Raw genomic sequence first — 19,168 nt, forward strand, 5'->3', positions numbered from 1 at the left:
CTCCCATTTTATAACAATTAATTAGACAACTATCCACAAACAAATGTGCCCCTCTGTGGGAATTTTGGGATCACGCCAAGGGATGTCAAAGGAGTCTCGCCCACCTGTTCCTCTAGTAATAGGCAGAACACTTCAGTATGGGCTATGGAACGAGCAAAGCCAGCAATTCTGCCTGAACCATCTTAGAATGGTTGGAAAAATACCTTTTTAATGATCACCTGGGAAGATGCCCAAAGATGACAGAGAATTTGTGGAAGTCCAGTCTTTTCAAGGGTAGATTGCATCGTGAGTTTGGTGACATTGCATGCGTTGCACTATCCGATGGTGGCAATTTCTCCAGTGTGGAAAAGGAGAGTGGTTAGTGAGTGCCTGGCTACTCACATTGTGTGGGACATGACTTGAGATACACATTGCTTTCCAGAAGCACTCAGAGTACTGTGGCAGGATCTTCATGACCAGGGGGAAGGAAAAGATGGCAAAGAAGCAGAGAAGAATATCAAACGGCATTAAAGGGATAAGGTTCCTGCTGATTTTGCTCGGACTTCAGCAGGAAGGCTTTCCATGTCCCACAAAGAGAACCTCATCTGAGGATCTCCCTACTGGGTCAGCAGGTACTAACAATGCCCCAAGTGCTAAGCCTGAAACCCCCTTTACTGCAGCCACCCACTTGTGTGCACTCCTGTGTCAAGCAGTGAGAGCTAATCTGGAAAATGTAGTGGAATCAGAAAAGCACACTAGGATCTGTGTGCAAGGGAGAAACCAAACACTTGGGCTATAGCACCACCTTCTAGAAAACAAAAAAGAAGTTTCCAGTAGCCAGCCTGGTGTGTTGTAAGAATTAGAGATGACTTAAAAACTTTAGAATTCTGCCACAGCGAGAGCAAGAAGAGTGGAGTAGGTGTACCTATAGAAAAGCAGAGAAAACCCAGATATAACAGCACCAGTAAACAGGATATCCCAGTGGTCGGCAAACTCATTAGTCAACAGAGCCAAATATCAACAGTACAACGATTGAAATTTCTTTTGAGAGCAAATTTTTTGAACTTAAACTATATAGGTAAGTACATTGTTATTAACTTAATTAGGGTACTCCTAAGCTGGCCTTTGCTAAAAACGCCCGCACGTGGTATTTTGTGGAAGAGCCACACTCAAGGGGCCAAAGGGCCGCACGTGGTTCTCGAGCCACAGTTTGCCGGCCACTGGGACAGCCCATCTGAAGGCACTAGTAAAGGTTTAAGAATGTGGTTGCTACTTCAAATGAAAAGCAGGAGTTCAAATCAAGGACATGATTAATCAAGGAAACACATCATCACCAAAAAACAATAATTTTCTAATAACCTAGCTTAAAGTCATGGAATTTTGTGACCTGGCTGACAAGAAATCAAAATAACTTTTTGAAAAAACTTAAGAAGCAACAATACAACTCAGAAAGAAAATTTATCAAAATCAGGGGAAAATTTGTGAACAAAATGGGACATTTACCAAAGAAATAGAAATCATTCTGGAATTGTGTAATTTAAATTTAATGAAAAAATAGTAAAGGCAATAGAGAATCTTTGTTTCAGAGTAGAGCGAATAGGAGTAGACTAAGTGAGTTAGAGGGCAGGAACTTTGAAATAATCCAATTTGCAAAAAATAAAGCAAAAAGAAATGGATCAAAGATATTAGCAGAGTACCTAGAAGTTACACTCATCTCTTCTCACATTCAAACCAGAATTACCACTAAATTATAAAATAATCAACATGAATAACCAACTGAAGATTATCTGAACAGAAGACTTATAACTAAGGCTATACAGAAGAAGCTACATTGATAGGAAGGGTAGAGACACAAAAAGGGCTGGCCCCCCCACCCAAGTGTGGTGGTTGAGAATCTGGAGGGATATATCAGTTGTACAGGTAATCCATAAGGAGAAAGATGTCTCAACCTGGCCAACCTAGACCTATTGTGTAGACTTTCTTGACAGGCTCTTGAAGAGGTTTGAGCAGACTCTGGATCATGGAGATGAATGGGGACAGACTACTGGTAAGTTATGTGGCTTTGGAATGAGGCAAATTTTTCCCTTGCACATCCAACTGGCCCCACCATTTTTGTGCAGAGCCCTCCCTCCACATGGCCAAATCTTGGTCTGTTTTAGTCTGATGATCTATACTAGCCTCACCCTGAGGACTTCCTGAGACCCTGTTCCACCACAAAGGTCCACTGACCCCTGGCAGGTACCTCAGGCTTTGATGTACCCTGAAACTTGCTGAGTGGCACCAGCATAGGCACTGAGTTTGAATCTGTATCAACCTCTTGAACATCACTCGCCCCTACCTGGTTACTTACTGAGAACCTACCTCACTCAACTTACGTATTGCCAGAAGCTCTTTTGGTCACTGAGCCTGACAGCATATTGGAAGGGAGAGGAGGATCTCGGGGTGCCTTGGACCTTTTGTTGACCTGATCCTATGTCTAATGCTGGTGGAAGCCAGCTTTAGGACACAGCTTGGCCACTCGCACATGCACCCAGGCTTAAAGGACAAGTTGTGGGTCCCTTTATATCTAGAAACAGGTAGCATAGGCTTGTTCACAAGCAGTGCCTGACATTGATCTACATCAGAGTCACTCTCAAGAGGTCCCAGAACCAAGACACATCATAATTAAAATGCCAAAGGTTAAATACAAATAGAGAATCTTAAAGGCTTCAAGAGAAAGACAATTAGTTACCTACCAGGGAGCTCCCATAACACTGTCAGCTGATTTCTCAACAGAATCATTTCAGGCCAGAAGGGATTGGCTCAAAATATTCAAAGTGATGAGAAGCAATGATCTACAACCAGACTACTCTGCCCAGCTAGGTCATTGTTTAAAATGAAAGGAGAAATAGTTTCCCAGACATAAAAATGCTAAAAGAATTTATCAGCACCAAACCAGTATTACAAAAAACGTTAAAGGGTCTTCTCTGGGAAGAAAAGATAAAAAAATAAAAAGCGAGTAAGAAAATATGGGAAGAAAATAAAATGCTCACTGACAAGGGCAAACAGTAAAAACACTAGACCAACCAACTATAAAGCTAGTACAAAGGTTTAAAGAAAAAAGTAGAAAGATCATGTGTAATTACAACAATAAATTACGTGTAATACATACACAAAAAAGTGAAAAGTAATGAATGACAGGAACTTAAAAGTAGAGGGGTGAGTAAAAATAGTAATGATTTTAGAATATGTTTGAACTTAAGTAACCATCAATTAAAATTAGACTTCTATAAACATATACACAAAGCACATGGTAATCACAAACCAAAAATCCATGAGATATACAAAATAATAAAGAAATCTAAACATAATATTATAAAAAGTCACTGACATACAAGAGAAGACAGCACAAGAATAAGGAGGGAATATGTTTGAACTTAAGCAACCAACAAACATATAAAAAGTACAGAAACAATCAGAAAACAATTAATAAAATGATGATAACATACCTATCAATAATCTATACATGTAAAAGCCTAAGCAACCTTCACAACCAAACAGATGACCGAACAGGTTGCGTGGGGTGACTAGGCCAGCAAGGGGGTTAGTGAGGGGTGACCAAATGACCGAATAGCAGGCTGCATGGGGCGACCAGGCTGGCAGGGGGGTAAGTGAGGGGCGACCTAACGACCGAACAGCAGGCTGCGTGGAACAACCAGGCCCATGGGGGGCAGTTGGGGGTGACCAGGCCAGCAGGGGGGGCAGTTAGGGGTGATAAGGCAGGCAAGATTGGGCCTAAACCAGCAGTTGGACATCCCCTGAGGGGTCCTATACAGGACCCATATATATACTTCTTATAAGAGACACACTTCAGATTGAGAGACACACAAACTGAAAGTAAAGATATGGAAGAAGTTATGTCATGAAAATGGAAATGAAAAAAAAAAAAGCTGTGGTAGCAATGCCTATGTATGACAAAATAGATTTCAAAATAAATGTGTTAACAAGAAACAAGGACATTTTATAATGATAAATAAATCAATACAATAACAGTATATAAGTGTTGTAAATATCTACACATCCAACATAGGAACACCTAAATAATATAAAGCAAATATTGATGGACATTAAGGGAGAGATTGACAGTAAGACATTAATAGTAGGAGACTTTGACACTCCTCTGACATCAATAAATAGACCATCCCATACAGAAAATCAACAAGGAAACAGTGCCCTTAACTGACACATTACACTAGATGGACTTAATTGATATTTTTAGGAAATTTCACCCCAAAGCAGCACAATATACGTTCTTTTTAAGTGCACATGGAATATTTTCCAGGATAGAGCTCATGTTTGGCCATGAAACAAATTTCAATACATTTAATAATATTGAAATCATATCAAGCATCTTCTCTAACCATACTGATATGAAACCAGAATTCATTACAAGAAGAAAACTGAAAAACACACTAACACGTGGAGGCTAGGGAACATGCTATTAAACAATGAATGAGTTAGCAATGAGATCAAAGAAGAAATAAAAAGATACCTTGAGACAAATGAAAATTAAAACACATCAAAACAAAATCTGTGGGACAAGAAACAAAAAAAATATCAAAAGAAATAATCTAACCTTACAGATTAAAAAACTAGAGCCCTAGCCAGTTTGTCTCAGTGGATAAAGCGCTGGCTGGTTTCGATTCTGGTCAAGGGCATGTACCCTGGTTGCAGGCTCCTCCCTGACCTGGGCCCTGGTGGGGTGCATGCAGGAGGCAACCAATTGATGTGATTCTCTCACATGGATGTTTCTCTTTGTCTTTCATTCTGGCTTGCACTCTCTCTAAAAGATCAATGGAAAAATATTCTCGGTTGAGGATTAACAAACAAACAAACAAAAAAAGAGACTAGGAAAAGAACACAAAGCCTAAAGTGAGCATAAGGAAGGAAATAATAAAGATCAGAGCAGAAATAAATGAAATAGTCTAAAAAAGTAGAAAAGAGTAACGAAACCAAAGCTGGTTCTCTGAAAAGATAAGCAAAATAGATAAAATGTTAGCCAGACTCATTAAAAAAAGAGAGAGAGAGGGTGGGGGCCCAAATACATAAAATCAGTAATGAAAGTGGAGAGGTGACAATTGACACCAGAGAAATACAAAGAATCATATGAAAATAAAACAAACAACTATATGTCAACAAATGAGACAACCTGGAAGAAACATACATTCCTAGAAACATACAATCTTTCAAGACTCAATTTGTAAGAAATGTAAAATTTGAATGAACTGCCGAAACCAGTTTGGCTCAGTGGATAGAGCATCGGCCTGCGGACTGAAGGGTCCTGGGTTCGACTCCGGTCAAGGGCATGTACCTTGGTTGCGGGCACATCCCCAGTAGGAGGTGTGCAGGAGGCAGCTGACCAATGTTTCTCTCTCATCGATGTTTCTAGCTCTCTATCCCTCTCCCTTCCTCTCTGTAAAAAATCAATAAAAATATATTTAAAAAAAAATTTGAATGAACTGATCACTATAAGGAAATAAAAATGGTAATCAAAAAATTTCCAACAAAGGAAAGTTCTATACCAGATGGCTTCATAAATTTGTATGAGGAATAAATACCCATTCTTCTAAAAGTTTTTGTAAAATTGCAGAGGAGGGAAGGCTCCCAAACTTGTTTTACAAGGCCAGCATAACCTGGATACTAAAATCAGACACTAGAAAAAAATAAATTATAGGCTGGTATCCATGATGAAAATAGATGCAAAAATCCTCAACATATCAGGAAACTGAATTCACTAATACATTAAAAGATCAGATACCATGGTCAAATGGCATTTGTTCCTGGAATGCAGTGTTGGTTCAATATTTGCAAAGCAATTAACATGATGTACCACATAAACAAAATAAAGAATAAAAAATTACCTGAGCACATAAATAGATTTTAAAAAAGCATTTGACAAAATCCATCATCACTTTATGGTAAATACTCTGAAGAAAGTGGGGCTAAAGGGAACATACCTCCACATAATAAAGGCCATGTCTGACAAACCCACAGCTAATATCATACTCAACAGTGAAAAGCTAAACGTTTTCCTTTAAAATCACAAACAAGACAAGGATGTCCATTTCCACTATTTGTATTCAACACTAGAGGCCTGTTGCATAAGATGTATGCACGGGTGGGGTCCCCAGACCTGGCCGGTGATCAGAGCCAGGCCAATTGGTGCTGGGCTGATCGGGGCCTGCCAACCAGGGGGAGAGAGTGGGGGAAAGGACCACAGGAGGTTGGCCACTGGCTCCAGGAGGAGCCAGCCCTCAGCCCCTCTGGGAAAGGGGCCGTATCTGCCGCCACCCACCCCCGGTTCCAGAAGGCCCGTGTGGGGTCGGGAGAGGAGGTGACGGGTTGCCAGGACAGTAACAGAAGGGATGGACACCAGATGCCAACGCCGCCATTGCAGTTTTCCGCCTCTCACCCTCCTCCTTGCCTCGCCACCACGTTGCCACTGGGGCCTGCCTGATGCGGGGAGGGACTGCGGGAGGTAGGCCACTGCCCTGAGGAGGGAGCTGGCCCTCGGCCCCCCTGGTAAAGGGGCCGTGTCCACCACCACCAACCCCCGGGTCCCTGTCCAGCCTGAGGCCCGGCCCCTATTGGGTGATTGGTGTCTGCTGGCCATGGGGGAGGGACCGTGGAGGTTGGCCAGCTGGAGGAGGCTGGTTGTGGGAGCGCACTGACCCCCAGGGGAAGCTCCTGTGTTGAGTGTATGTCCCCTGGTGGTCAGTGCGCATCATAGCGACCGGTCGTTCTGGTCCTTCTGGTCATTTGGTCGTAACGGTCGCTTAGGCTTTCATATATATAGACTAGAGGCCGAGTGCACGAAATTCATGCATGGGGTGAGGGGGTGTTTCTCAGCCCAGCCTGCACCCTCTCCAATCTGGGACCCCTTGAGGGAAGTCCAGGACTGCTGGCTCCCAACTGCTCGCCTGCCTGCCTTCCTGATTGCCCCTAACTGCTTCTGCCTGCCAGCCTGATCACCCCCTAACCACTCCCCTGTCAGCCTGATCGACGCCTAACTGCTCCCCGGCCGGCCCGATTTCCCCTAACTGCCCTCCCTTGCTGGCCCAGTCACCCCTAACTGCACTCCCTGCTGGCCTGATTGCCCACAACTGCCCTCGCCTGCTGGCCTGGTCTCCCCCAACTGTCCTCCTCTGCCGGCCTGGTCCCCCTAACTGCCCACAACTGCCCTCCCCTGCAGGCCATCTTCTGTCAGCCATCTTGTGTTCACATGGGGGCAGCCATCTTGTGTCTTGGAGTGATGGTCAATTTGCATATTACTCTTTTATTAGATAGGATAGTATTGGAAATCCTAGCAATAATAACTAGATAAGAAAAAGAAATAAATGCATCTGAATTGAAAAGGAAAAGTCAAATTGTCATTATTTGTAGATGATGATACTGTACAGGTATGACAAAAGTAGGTTCACAGTTGGGAGTATGTGAAACACATTGTGACATTTTTTCAGTTAATAAAGCTATCCCATATAATAAAGAGGTAATATGCAAATTGACCATCACTCCAACACACAAGATGGCTGCCCCCATGTGGTCAAAGATGGTTGCACCCATGTGGACACAAAATGGCCACCACAAGATGGCCGACAGGGAAGGGCAGTTGTGAGCTATCAGGCCTGCAAGGGAGGGCAGTAGGGGGGGACTAGGCCTTCAGAGGACAGTTAGGGGTGACCAGGCCATCAGGGGAGGGCAGTTGGGGGGGACAAGGCCTGCAGGGGAAGGCAGTTAGGAGTGACTGGGCCAGCAGGGGAGGGTAGTTGGGGGTGACCAGGCCTGCAGGGAAGGGCAGTTGGGGGGCAACCAAGCCAGCAGGGGAGGGCAATTGGGGGTGACCAGGCCTGCAGGGGAGGACAGTTAGGGGTGACCAGGCCAGCAAGGGAGGGCAGTTAGGGGTGACCAGGCCAGCAGGGGAGGGCAGTTAGGGGTGACCAGGCAAGCAGGGGAGGGCAGTTAGGCGTTGATCAGGCTGGCAGGGGAGTGGTTAGGCTTCAATCAGGCTGGCAGGCAGAAGTGGTTAGGGGCAATCAGGCAGGCAGGCAGGCGAGTGGTTGGGAGCCAGCAGTCCTGGATTGTGAGAGGGATGTCCCAGATTGGAGTGGGTGCAGGCTGGGCTGAAGGACACCCTGTCCCTGTGCACGAATTTTGTGCACCTGGCCTCTAGTTGTAATTATAACCTGTATGCCTCTTTACCTACTTTTGCCCACCTATGTACATAGAGAACCCTAAAAACCACCAAAAAATTATTAGAACTAATAAATGAATTCAGTAAGGTAGCATAATACACAATGAATTCTCAGAAATTGGTTGCATTTTTATACACCAATAATTTACTATCAGAAAGAGAAATTAAGAAAACAATCCATTTACAATTACATCAAAAGAAATAAAATGCATAGGAATAAATTTAACGGAGAAGATAAAAGACCCATAAAACTATAACACACTGAAGAAATCAAAGAAGATATAAATAAGGCAATAATGTGTCCATGGATAGAAAAATTTAACATCATTAAAATGTCTCTTCTACCCAAAGCAATATTGAGATTTAGTGCAATCATATCAAAATGCCAGTGTCATCCTTTATAGAACTAGAACACATAACAATAAAACTTATATGGAAACACAAAAGACCCTGAATAGCCACAGCAATCTTGAGAAAGAAGAACACAGTTTGAGGTATCATGCTACCTGATATCAAACTATTTTAAGGCCATAGTAATAAAAACAGCATGGTACTGGCATAAACATAGACACCTAGGTCAGTGGAACAAAGAAGAGCCCAGAAATAAATCCACCCTTTTGTTTAACTAACCTATTACAAAGAAAGGAAGAATACAGTGTAAATACCGTCTCTTCATTAAATGGTGTTGGAAAAACTGGACAGATACATGTAAAAAAGTGAAACTAGACCACTTTCTTAGACCATATAAAAAACTAGAGGCCAGGTGTATGAAATTCACGCACTCGGGGCAGGGGGGGAGGTCCCTCAGCCCAGCCTGCACCCTCTCGCAGTCCAAGAGCCCTCAGGGGATGTCCGACTGATGGCTAAGCTGGCAGTCAGACATCCTTAGCACTACTGCGGAGGCAGGAGAGGCTCCCGCCACTGCCACTGCACTCGCCAGCTGTAAGCCTGGCTTCTGGCTGAGTGGCACTCCCTCTGTGGGAGCGCACTGACCATCGGAGGCAGCTCCTACATTGAGCATCTTTCCCCCGGTGGTCAGTGTGCGTTATAGCGACTGGTCGTTCTGCTGTTCGGTCAATTTGCATATTACTCTCTATTAGATAGGAAAAACTTAAGCCAGTTTAAATACTTGGATACAAAACCTGAAAACAAAATGCCTAGAAGAAAACATAGGCAGTATGCTGTTTGAACACTTTAAAATGTATATAAGTGTCTCATCAGTGTGTTATTGCAATTGCAGCTAGTATAATATTGTATGTTAACTGTACATGAAAACTGAATTTTTAAAACTGAATTTTATACTGCATCACCTTAATAGAATGAAAGAGAAAAATCACATGATCATAACAATAGATGCAAATAAAACATTTCACATACAACAATATTCTCTCATGTCAAAAATTCTTAACAAATCGTGTATTGAAGGACCACACTTTACCATAATAAACGTGATATATGACAATATCAGAGCTAACATAGTCAGTGGTGGAAAATTGAAAGCTTTTAAAATAAAAAATCAGGAATAAGACTAAGGTGCCCTCTCACCACTCTTATTCAACACAGTACTGGAAGTTTGAGTTAGAGCAATTAAGCAAGATAAAGAAATAAAAGCCATCCAAATTGGAAATGAAGAAGTAAAATTGTTATTATTACAGATAATATGTTTTTATACTTAAAAATTCCTAAAGACTAACCAAAAAAACCATTGGAACTAATTAATGAATTCAGTAAAGTTGCAGGATGTAAAATCAGCATACAGAAATCAGTTGTGTTTTCACATATTAACAATGAAACATCTGAAAAATAAATAAAGAAAACTATTTCATTCACAATAGCATCAAAAACAATACTTAGGAACAGATGTAACCTGGGAAGTAAAAGATCTATGAAATGAAAATTACACGGCTTTGCTGAAAGAAACTGAAAAAGACACAAACAAGTGGAAGATATCTCATACTTGTGGATTAGAAGAATTAATACTGTTAAAATGTCCAGACCACTCAAAACCATCTACAGATTAAACACAATCCTTATCCTAAATCCAATGTCATTTTTTCACAGAAATATAAAATACAACTTTAAAATTTGTGTGGCCTCATAAAAAACCCCAAATGGTTAAACCATCCTGAGAAAGAAGAGCAAAGCCTGCTTTACAATTCCTGCTTTCAAACTATACTACAAAACTATAGTAATTAAAACAGTATGGTATTGGTATAAAAATAGACACCTAGACCAATGAAACAGCACAGAGAGCCAAGAATTAAAGTTGTGCATAAGTGGTCAACTAATATTATACATAGGAGTCAAGAACACTCAATAGAGAAAGGATTGTCTCTTCAATAAATGGTGTTGGAAAACTGGATAACAACATGTAGAAAAATGAATTGGGCCCCTATTTTACACCACTCACAAAATGAACTCTAAATGGTATACGTTTTTAACATAAGACCTGATACTGTAAAACTTACAGAAGTAAACATGGAAAAGAAGCTCCTTGACATTGTTTGTCACAAATTTTTTTTTGGATATAACTCCAAAACACAAGTGACAAAAGCAAAAATCAAGTGGAAGCACAGCAAACTAAAAAGTTTCTGCACAGTGAGAGAAACAAACAAAAAGATAGGGTAACATGCAGAATGGAAAAAGATTTGCAAACTTATATTGCATAAGGGGTTAATATACAAAATACAAAAATATGAAACTCCAAAAAATTAATTAAAAAATGGGCAGAGAAACTAAATAGACATTTTTCCAAAGAAGACATCCAAATGGCCGAAGGTACATGAAAAGATGCTGAACATCACTATTCATCAGGAAAATGCCAGTGTAACCACAGTGAGGTATCACCTTATTCCTGTCAGAATGGCTATTATTAAGAAGATGAGAGAACAAGTGCTGGCAAAGATGTTGAGAAAAGGGAACCCTTGTGTAATGCTGGTGGCAATATAATTCATTGGGCTCCTATGGAAAAGAGTGTGGAGGTCTCTCCAAAGAATTAAAAATGGAACCACCATACGATCCAGCAACTTTACTTTTGGGTATATAACCTAGGAAGTGAAAACAGGATATTGAAGAGTTGTATGCACTCCCATGTTCATTGCAGCATTATTCACAATAGCCAAGATTTTACACACATGCACACGTGCGTACACGCATGCATGCATGTACACACACACAGGAATTTTCTTAGTCTGTTGTGATATATTGCATTGCTTTTTAAATGTTGAACCATCTTTACATAACTGAGATAAATCCCACTTGGTTGTGGTGAATCATTCTCTTATAAGAATGATTAATTTCAATTTTCTAATATTTTCTTCATCATAGAAAAAACCCACCATCTGGAGAGCCAATCTAGGCTCAGAGATCTTGGCAAACTCTGTTATGTCCTCAGTTACCATATATTCAGTGGTATGCTGGAACCAGTCTGTACTGGCTCATGAGAACCATTTGCTAAATTTTCATGAATTTTGTAAGGCAATTACTAAGCACAGCCATTATGAAAAATAAACTATCTAAGAGTCACATCAGCAAATATAAACAGTAAATAGCTCTGAGGGCCCATCCTTCCACTGCAACTACAAACAAGCAAGAAAAAACCTATCAGATTCAACGTCGTTGAAACTCTACAAAACTGTCAAAGGTGTATAGCAGCCAAGTGTCTATCAAGTGAAGAAAAAGGCAATTTAAAAGTGGTAGGGGAGTGTTGTGGCATTTTTACCTGCCCTTGGTGCCCCGCCCTTTCCTTCTAGAGTTCTTGAAGATATCAGCCCACATTTCCATTATGAAACCCTGGTTCCTGCTTCAAAAGGGGGAAGAGTAGATCTTGTTCTCAAATAATTATGTTTGTCTATTTGGATATGATTGAGGCTGTCTGAGGACTGATAGAAGGCACTTTTGGCTTTGTTCTGCCCAACACAAAGCTTTCTTAGGAGAAAGCAGCCAAGTGAGGGCATCTCTTGAAAACAATGAAAGGGAAATGAACAACCCTTACCACCTTGGGGAAGAGATTAAGGTTGAAACAAAGAATAGACTTGCTGGAAACCTGGGAGGAAAAACTGGGGAGAGAGATTTTGTGTGGAAGTAGGACATTAAAACGCTCCCTGTGTATAGTAATTTAGACAGTATTGTGCAAACTCAGGGCAGGATATGTACTTAGAACCATAAACTCTTCTCTCTAATAATCCTGAGGCGCAAGCGACGGCTAAGGCAGAGTTGTAAAAGGCTCCACTAAATATTGAAGGAATGCTGAACACTGAGCCGACAATCAAAGTGTGTGTGTGTGTGTGTGTGTGTGTGTGTGTGTGTGTGGCAGGAGGGGAGGTGGGTGGGGGCGAAGGGAGCGATGGTGGTGGTGGTGGGGGGGTTGGTACAGGCATTAAAAAAAAATCTCTATCAACATGTGAACTTAAGAGACCACAAATAGTCTTTATAGAAAAAAGTAGAAAAGTCCCTAAACAAATAACCTCACACACAGCAACCAAGAAAAACAAACCTTGAGAATGAAGAAGAATATAACTTCCAGAGTTACCATATTATAGTTATTGAAAATCTTTATTTTTCCATAAGAAAATGAAAAGCATGTAAAAAAAACCCACTAAAAATATGGCCCATTCCTGGAAAAAAATAACAGAAACTGTCCATGAGGAAGCAATTTACAGGAATTGTTTGGCAAGGACTTTAGATTAACTGGCCTAAATATGCTCAGAGAGCTCAAGGAAACCACTGACAGAGAGTTGGAGGACACCAGGGAAATGATGTCTCCAAATTAGTGACCATCAATAAAGAGATACAGTTTATAATAGCCAAGACCTGGAAACAGCCCAAGTGCCCATCAGTAAATGAGTGGATAAAAAAAAAAGTAGTGGTACATTTAAGCAATGGAGTACTAGGTGCCTGTAAAAAAGGAGGAATTCATATCCTTTGTGACAGCATGGATCTACCGAGAAATGATCATGCTAAGCAAAATAAGCCAGTCAGAGAAAGACAAATATCACGTGATCTCACTTATGAACAAAATAAACTGACAAACAAAATAGGACCAGAAGCATGGGTACATGGAACAGTCTGACAGACCTCAGCGGGGAGAGGGGTGGCGGGTGGGAGGATGACTAGAAGAAATTCACTAAAGAACATATATGCATATACGCATAGCCCATGGACACAGACAATAAAGTGAGGAAGACCTGTGGAGAGGGGCAGGGGATGGGTGGAGGTGGGCAAAGGGGGGGGGGGGAAAGGGGGCATATCTGTAATAGTGTCAATAACAAAAAATAGATTAATTAAGAAATGATAGTAGAAGAATATTTTTTAGAAATATGATGTTAATCTTCAGAAAAAAATAGCTGAAAGAGAAATGGTTACTTCTGAGAAATAGTAAAGCAGTAGGTCAAAGGGACTCTGGCTTATTAAAATCATGAATCACTCAGGAAGAAAAAAGAGGACCAAACAAAATCTGAATTTAAAAATTACAATAACTGAAATGAAGAATTTCAACATGTCAATGTAGAAATGTCCAAACTTGTAGAAAAATTTTATAAGAGCTTATTTGAGCCAAACTGATGACATGCAGGAAAGGAATATCTCAGTGCTCCCTTGAGAGTGGTTATGCTTCCAAGGGACTGAAAAAAGAGGATTACTCTCATATTTATTTTTTAAATATATATTTTATTGATTTTCAGAGAGGAAGAGAGAGGTAGAAACATCAATGATGAGAGAGAATCATTGATTGGCTGCCTCCTGCACACCCCCTACTGGGGATCTAGCCCACAACCCAGGCATGTGCCCTTGACTGGAATTGAACAGGGGACCCTTTAGTCTTCAGGCTGATGCTCTATCCACTGAGCCAAATCGGCTAGGGCTACTCTGGCATTTCAAAGGTATGTTAACCTAGATGCACAAGAACAATGGAGAGTGCTTGCCTTTTACTAAAGAAATTATAGTTCTGGGGCATGATTTCCCACCATGACCTGCCCAGGTAGGAATTTATGATCAGATCACCTTGTGAGGATACTTTCAGTCTCTGGTTTATTACAGAACCTCTTTTTCACTCAAAAATATCAGTGTATATCCTATATAATAAAAGAGTAATATGCAAATTAAGCATCACTCCACTACACCCACAAAGCCACGCCCACAAAGCCATGCCCACCAGCCAATCAGGAGTAAATATGCAAATGAACCCAACCAAGATGGCTACCGCCACAGAGAGCAGGAGGGAGGCTTGGGTTTCCCTGGCAATGGAGGAAGCCAGGCTTTCCGCCTGCCCTTGCTGGCCTAGGCCTCCACTCAAGGCTACAAAGTTTCAATGATAGAAGATACATAAGTCCAAACAGAAATGGCGCAGCCACGGAGCTGGAGAGAGCAGGAGGCTGGGGTTGCCCCTGGTGATGGAGGAAGCCAAGCTTTCCGCACACCCTGGCCGGCCCAGGCCTCGCTTAAAACTACAAAGTTTCAATTATAGAAGATACATAAATCCCCCCAAAAATGGCTGCCTCCATGGAGCAAGCAGAAGGCTTGGCTCCGTTACAGGCTACAAAGTTTCAATTGTAGAAGATAAATAAACCCCAGATCCCAGGGCCTCTGCTTGGGTCGCCAGGGGGCGTGGCCGGCCTGCAAACCACCACAGGCCCCTCGCCCAGGCCACCCCATACCCCAAGGGAACCCCCACCCTGATCCGGGACACCCTTCAGGGCAAACCAGCTGGTCCCCACCTGTGCACCAGGCCTCTATCCTATCTAATAAAAGAGTAATATGCAGATTGACCATCACTCCAACACACAAGATGGCTCCCCCATTGGTCAAAGATCCTGCCCCCATGTGGACACAAGATGGCCACCACAAAATGGCCAGCAAGGGAGGGCAGTTGGGAGGGACCAGGCCTGCAAGGGAGGGCAGTTGTGGGCGATCAGGCCAGCAGGGGAGGGCAGTTGGGAGGGACCAGGCCTGCAAGGGAGGGCAGTTGGGGGCAATCAAGCCTGCAAGGGATGGCAGTTAGGGGTGACCAAGCAGCAGAGGAGGGAAGTTGGTGGCAACCAGGCCTGCAGGGAAAGGCAGTTGGGAGGGACCCAGGCCTGAGGGGAGAGCAGTTGGGGGGGACCAGGCCTGCAGGGGAGGGCAGTTAGGGGTTACCAGGCCTGCAGGGGAGGGCAGTTGGGGGGGACCAGGCCTGCAGGGGAGGACAGTTAGGGGTTACCAGGCCTGCAGGGGAGGGCAGTTAGGGGAAACCAGGCTGGCAGGGGAGCAGTTAGGCATCAATCAGGCTGGCAGGGGAGTGGTTAGGGGGTGATCAGGCTGGCAGGCAGAAGCGGTTAGGGGCAATCAGGAAGGCAGGCAGGCGAGCAGTTGGGAGCCAGCAGTCCTGGATTGTGAGAGGGATGTCCGACTGCCCGTTTAAGCCCGATCCCAGTGGGCTTAAATGGGCAGTCGGACATCCCTTGAGGGGTCCCAGATTGGAGAGGGTGCAGGCTGGGCTGAGGGACACACCACCCCCGAGCATGAATTTCGTGCACTGGGCCTCTAGTATAGGATAATATGCTAATTAGACTGGACAGCTGGACATCCTTCCTACAAAGCCGCAGCTGTGAGGGCCAGGGGCAGCTGTGCAGCAGCAGGGTGATGGCGCCTTCCCCTGATCGGCCTGGTCGCCTCCTGCAGAGGGAGGCCAGATTGCAGCTTAGGGGGGACTGGGCCTAAGCCATCAGTAGGACATCCCCTGAGGGCTCCCGGACTGTAAGAGGGCACAGTCCAGGCTGAGGGACACCCCCCCTCCCTAGTGCGTGAAGTTTTGTGCACCGGGCCTCTAGTATCACAATAAAGTTTAAAAATTTTGACACACGAAGTTAGGGAAACAAACAAACAAACAGACAGACACACACAAAAAAACACACAAACAAAACAAAACTAAAAAAACATTAAAGCCGGACAGACCCAAGATAAAAGTAAAACAGTGAAGCAGACCAAAGAATTACCCAAACTCCCCTATACCTTCATTTCGATGCATCAGCACATTAAGAATGCACCTGGAAGCTGATGAATAATCTGCTGAAACCCTCCCCTAAGATTCTTGCCCTTGGACAAAAAAAAAAAAAAAAAAAGGAGAGAGAAAATGTCCTCAGGACAAAGACTCACTGTGGGTTTTCTCTACAGCATGCCCATGCCCCTTCCCCCTAAACTCTAAGGGTCCCCACGAGACTTGCAAGCAGGAGAGCATAGGGCAGTGGCACCTTGTCCTGGGCTAACCCCCTGATCCTATCTCCAAGGCCCCCTTTTCTCTGACTTCCCAGTGAGCTAAGAGCAGCCCGCCTTGGCTCACTTCTTTCCTATGTTTCTAGGGAGCGAAAGGAGAGCACTGCCTAGGCTCTCTCCTGTTGCTTCTTCTACCTCGAAGAAGGTAGTTCTTCCTGTGTTTCACAGTCCCAAGCTTTAATAAACATACTCTGAAAATCACCTGGACTCGTGTTGTGAAATCTTTTCTACACGAAGTCAAGAACCCACACACTACAGGCTGGCCTGAGGCAGACCTGGTCCAGGCCATCCAAGCCCATCCCTGTCAAGGAACATTATTATTCCCTTTGTATTTGGAGATGCTCTTTGTACATTTTGGATTAATGATGTAGAATGGCTTATGGAATTAGAAACTCATCCAAACTTCCTGGCTCTAGCCATTTTGGAGGATCCATCCACTTCTGATGGGGGAAATGGTGATGTAGGCACCTTTTATATCATGGAATCCGGTTTTTATTTCTTTCCCTAAATAAGTTCCTGTAGGATACTTATTGAAAATTGGGGATTAGTTTGCCCTATTTATTGGACTTGTTTTTATGAAAAGCTGTTGAATCTGTTATTTTTCTCCCTATTGTGGTCCATCTTGGACATTGCATCTTGAAACTCATATTTAAATCATTTGTTTACAAAATTTTGAAAACTCTTCATTGGTTTAGGATATCATCACATTACTTGGCCATGGCCTTCAAGACCTTTCATAATCTGGCCACAACCCAGTTCCTTCCACAACCACTCTTTTTCCTCTTCCTACTTTCTAGCTCAGTTTCTTCTCTTAGAATCTACACTCTGCTATCTTTCCTCAACCTCAGAGTTGTATTAATCCTGTATACTGAGGGAATACAGAATACATGTGCCAAGTTGGCAAGTGAATTGTTTTGAGCTGAAGGAAATTAAGACCCAGCAGACTCACAAAAAGCTTTTAACTTCTCTCTTAAAAACTTTTTTGCCTTTTACACAGGGGGTCCATACCAGGAAGAGAGCTGTCACCAGAGATAACTTTATATGTAAAAAAGACTTTATCTGCCTGGTACAGCAAACATTTTTTTAACCAAATATTTGCTCTTCTTATCAGTTTGTGAAAAAAAAATTTTTTAAATCAGAAAGACTCATCTGCATGGCACAGCAAACATTTTTTCACCAAACAATTGCTCTTCACATCGTCCTGCTTGAAGCTCCAGACCCCTACACCCTTCTCCTTAGCTCAGGAAGGTGTATGAGCCTCAATCGCCTGACTGCCTTTGAGTATTCATGTGTTTTGAGGGCTTCTGTAAATATGTAAGTATACTTGGGTTTTTCCTGTTAATCTGTTTTATGTCAGTTTGATTATTAGACCAGTCAACAAAACTGGAAGGGAAGAGGGGGGTGTCATATGTCTCCAGCAGTAAAGGGTCTGGAACATGTTGGACTCTCTGTTTAACCTTCTGTCTCTGTTTATCTTTGTAGCCTCAGGTTTGCTGACGACCCAGAAAGCTGGAATGCCACCCAAAGGTAAAGGTCATGTCCCCAGGGAGGAGGTTAATGAAGGTGCAGAGTGTGGCTGTTATCTGTTAATGTGGAAATGCATCGTTCTTTCTGGTGATCTATGTGACTGCCCACCATATGTTTTTACTGTTAACCCCTAGAGAGAAGAGACCCTGCCCTTGGAGGGTGTGGATTTATTCCCTGCCAGCGACCACTGGGAGCAAGCAGCTGCTTTGCCCGTGTATGTAAGTTTCTCCTATTAAAGCTCTAATGAATTCGAATAAGGCTACAGGTCAGTTCTTCAGAATCAAACCTGAATTTAGACTTTGGGGATTTTTCCTAACACATGGCTTACTGCACAGAAGCACCCTGCCCCATATGACTTAGAGATAAGACTCACCCATGTCCCTTTTCACTTATAATGAGGCCAGACACAGACCATTTAATCATTATTTTTGTCTCAATAAAGATGAACTGAGCTGTTTGCCTCCACTGATCAATCACAATAAACTGCCTGCAAGTAAACCTTAACTCAGTTTCCCTCCTTTCTCCAGTCCCCTGAACTATGACCCACCCTCCTGCTGATCCAGTCAACAACCCTTCTTTATAGATCCTGCCTAAGAGTCAGCAAACCTCAGGGCGAAATATTCCCTTTTTACACCACACCCTCCACACCTGTTCTTCCCAGCAGAACCGTGTTGCTCCTTCCCCGTGAAGACAGTTCCTTTCTTCGTGGCCTGTGAGATGCTTTCAGCTCTATGGCTGGGTTGTTTTCCACATCGCAATAGTCTCCTTCCCTTACTGCAATAATCCTGTAAAATAAAGTTTATTTTGATTTCTCTAGATTATTTTTATTTGATAATACAGATTGCCTAATTGTTTCATTGCCTGTTTAATAGTTTACTCTCTTTTACCCAGACTTGGAGTACGTTTTTTGGAACAATGACTATGCCAGATTCATGTAGTGTTCCTAGCACATCTTAATCTGCTGTTTCTCTGACTGTTCCCTATGGCTATTCCCATAAATTTTTGTTTCTATTATAGTCTTTGAGTCTGTCTTTGTCTCCCCATTTTCCTCCTTCTTCACTTACCCGTCTCCTTGAGGTCAGCTCCTGTCTTCAGATCACTCCTGAGAGCCCTGCATGGAGAGGAGGTTCCTTCACAGAGCCTGGTAAGCTGCTGACTCTGACCTCCAGCTAAGACTTAGGCTCT

The 19,168-nt window shown here is 42.9% G+C and overlaps 1 protein-coding gene across 1 annotated transcript in view; it reads right to left on the minus strand.

Annotated features, from left to right (window-relative positions):
• Nucleotides 1-19,168, minus strand: part of LOC308234751 (interferon-induced very large GTPase 1-like) — a 30,398-nt gene extending 11,230 nt beyond the window's left edge. Inside the window, exons 1-2 of the mRNA XM_080643052.1 lie at nt 19,048-19,168; nt 18,632-18,768 (exon numbers count right to left, since the gene is read on the minus strand). The gene's annotated coding sequence lies outside the window, so the exon portion shown is untranslated. The remainder of the gene's footprint in view (nt 1-18,631; nt 18,769-19,047) is intronic.

Source organism: Plecotus auritus (genome assembly GCF_963455305.1).
Source record: "Plecotus auritus genome assembly, chromosome: 9".
NCBI lineage: Eukaryota > Metazoa > Chordata > Mammalia > Chiroptera > Vespertilionidae > Plecotus > Plecotus auritus.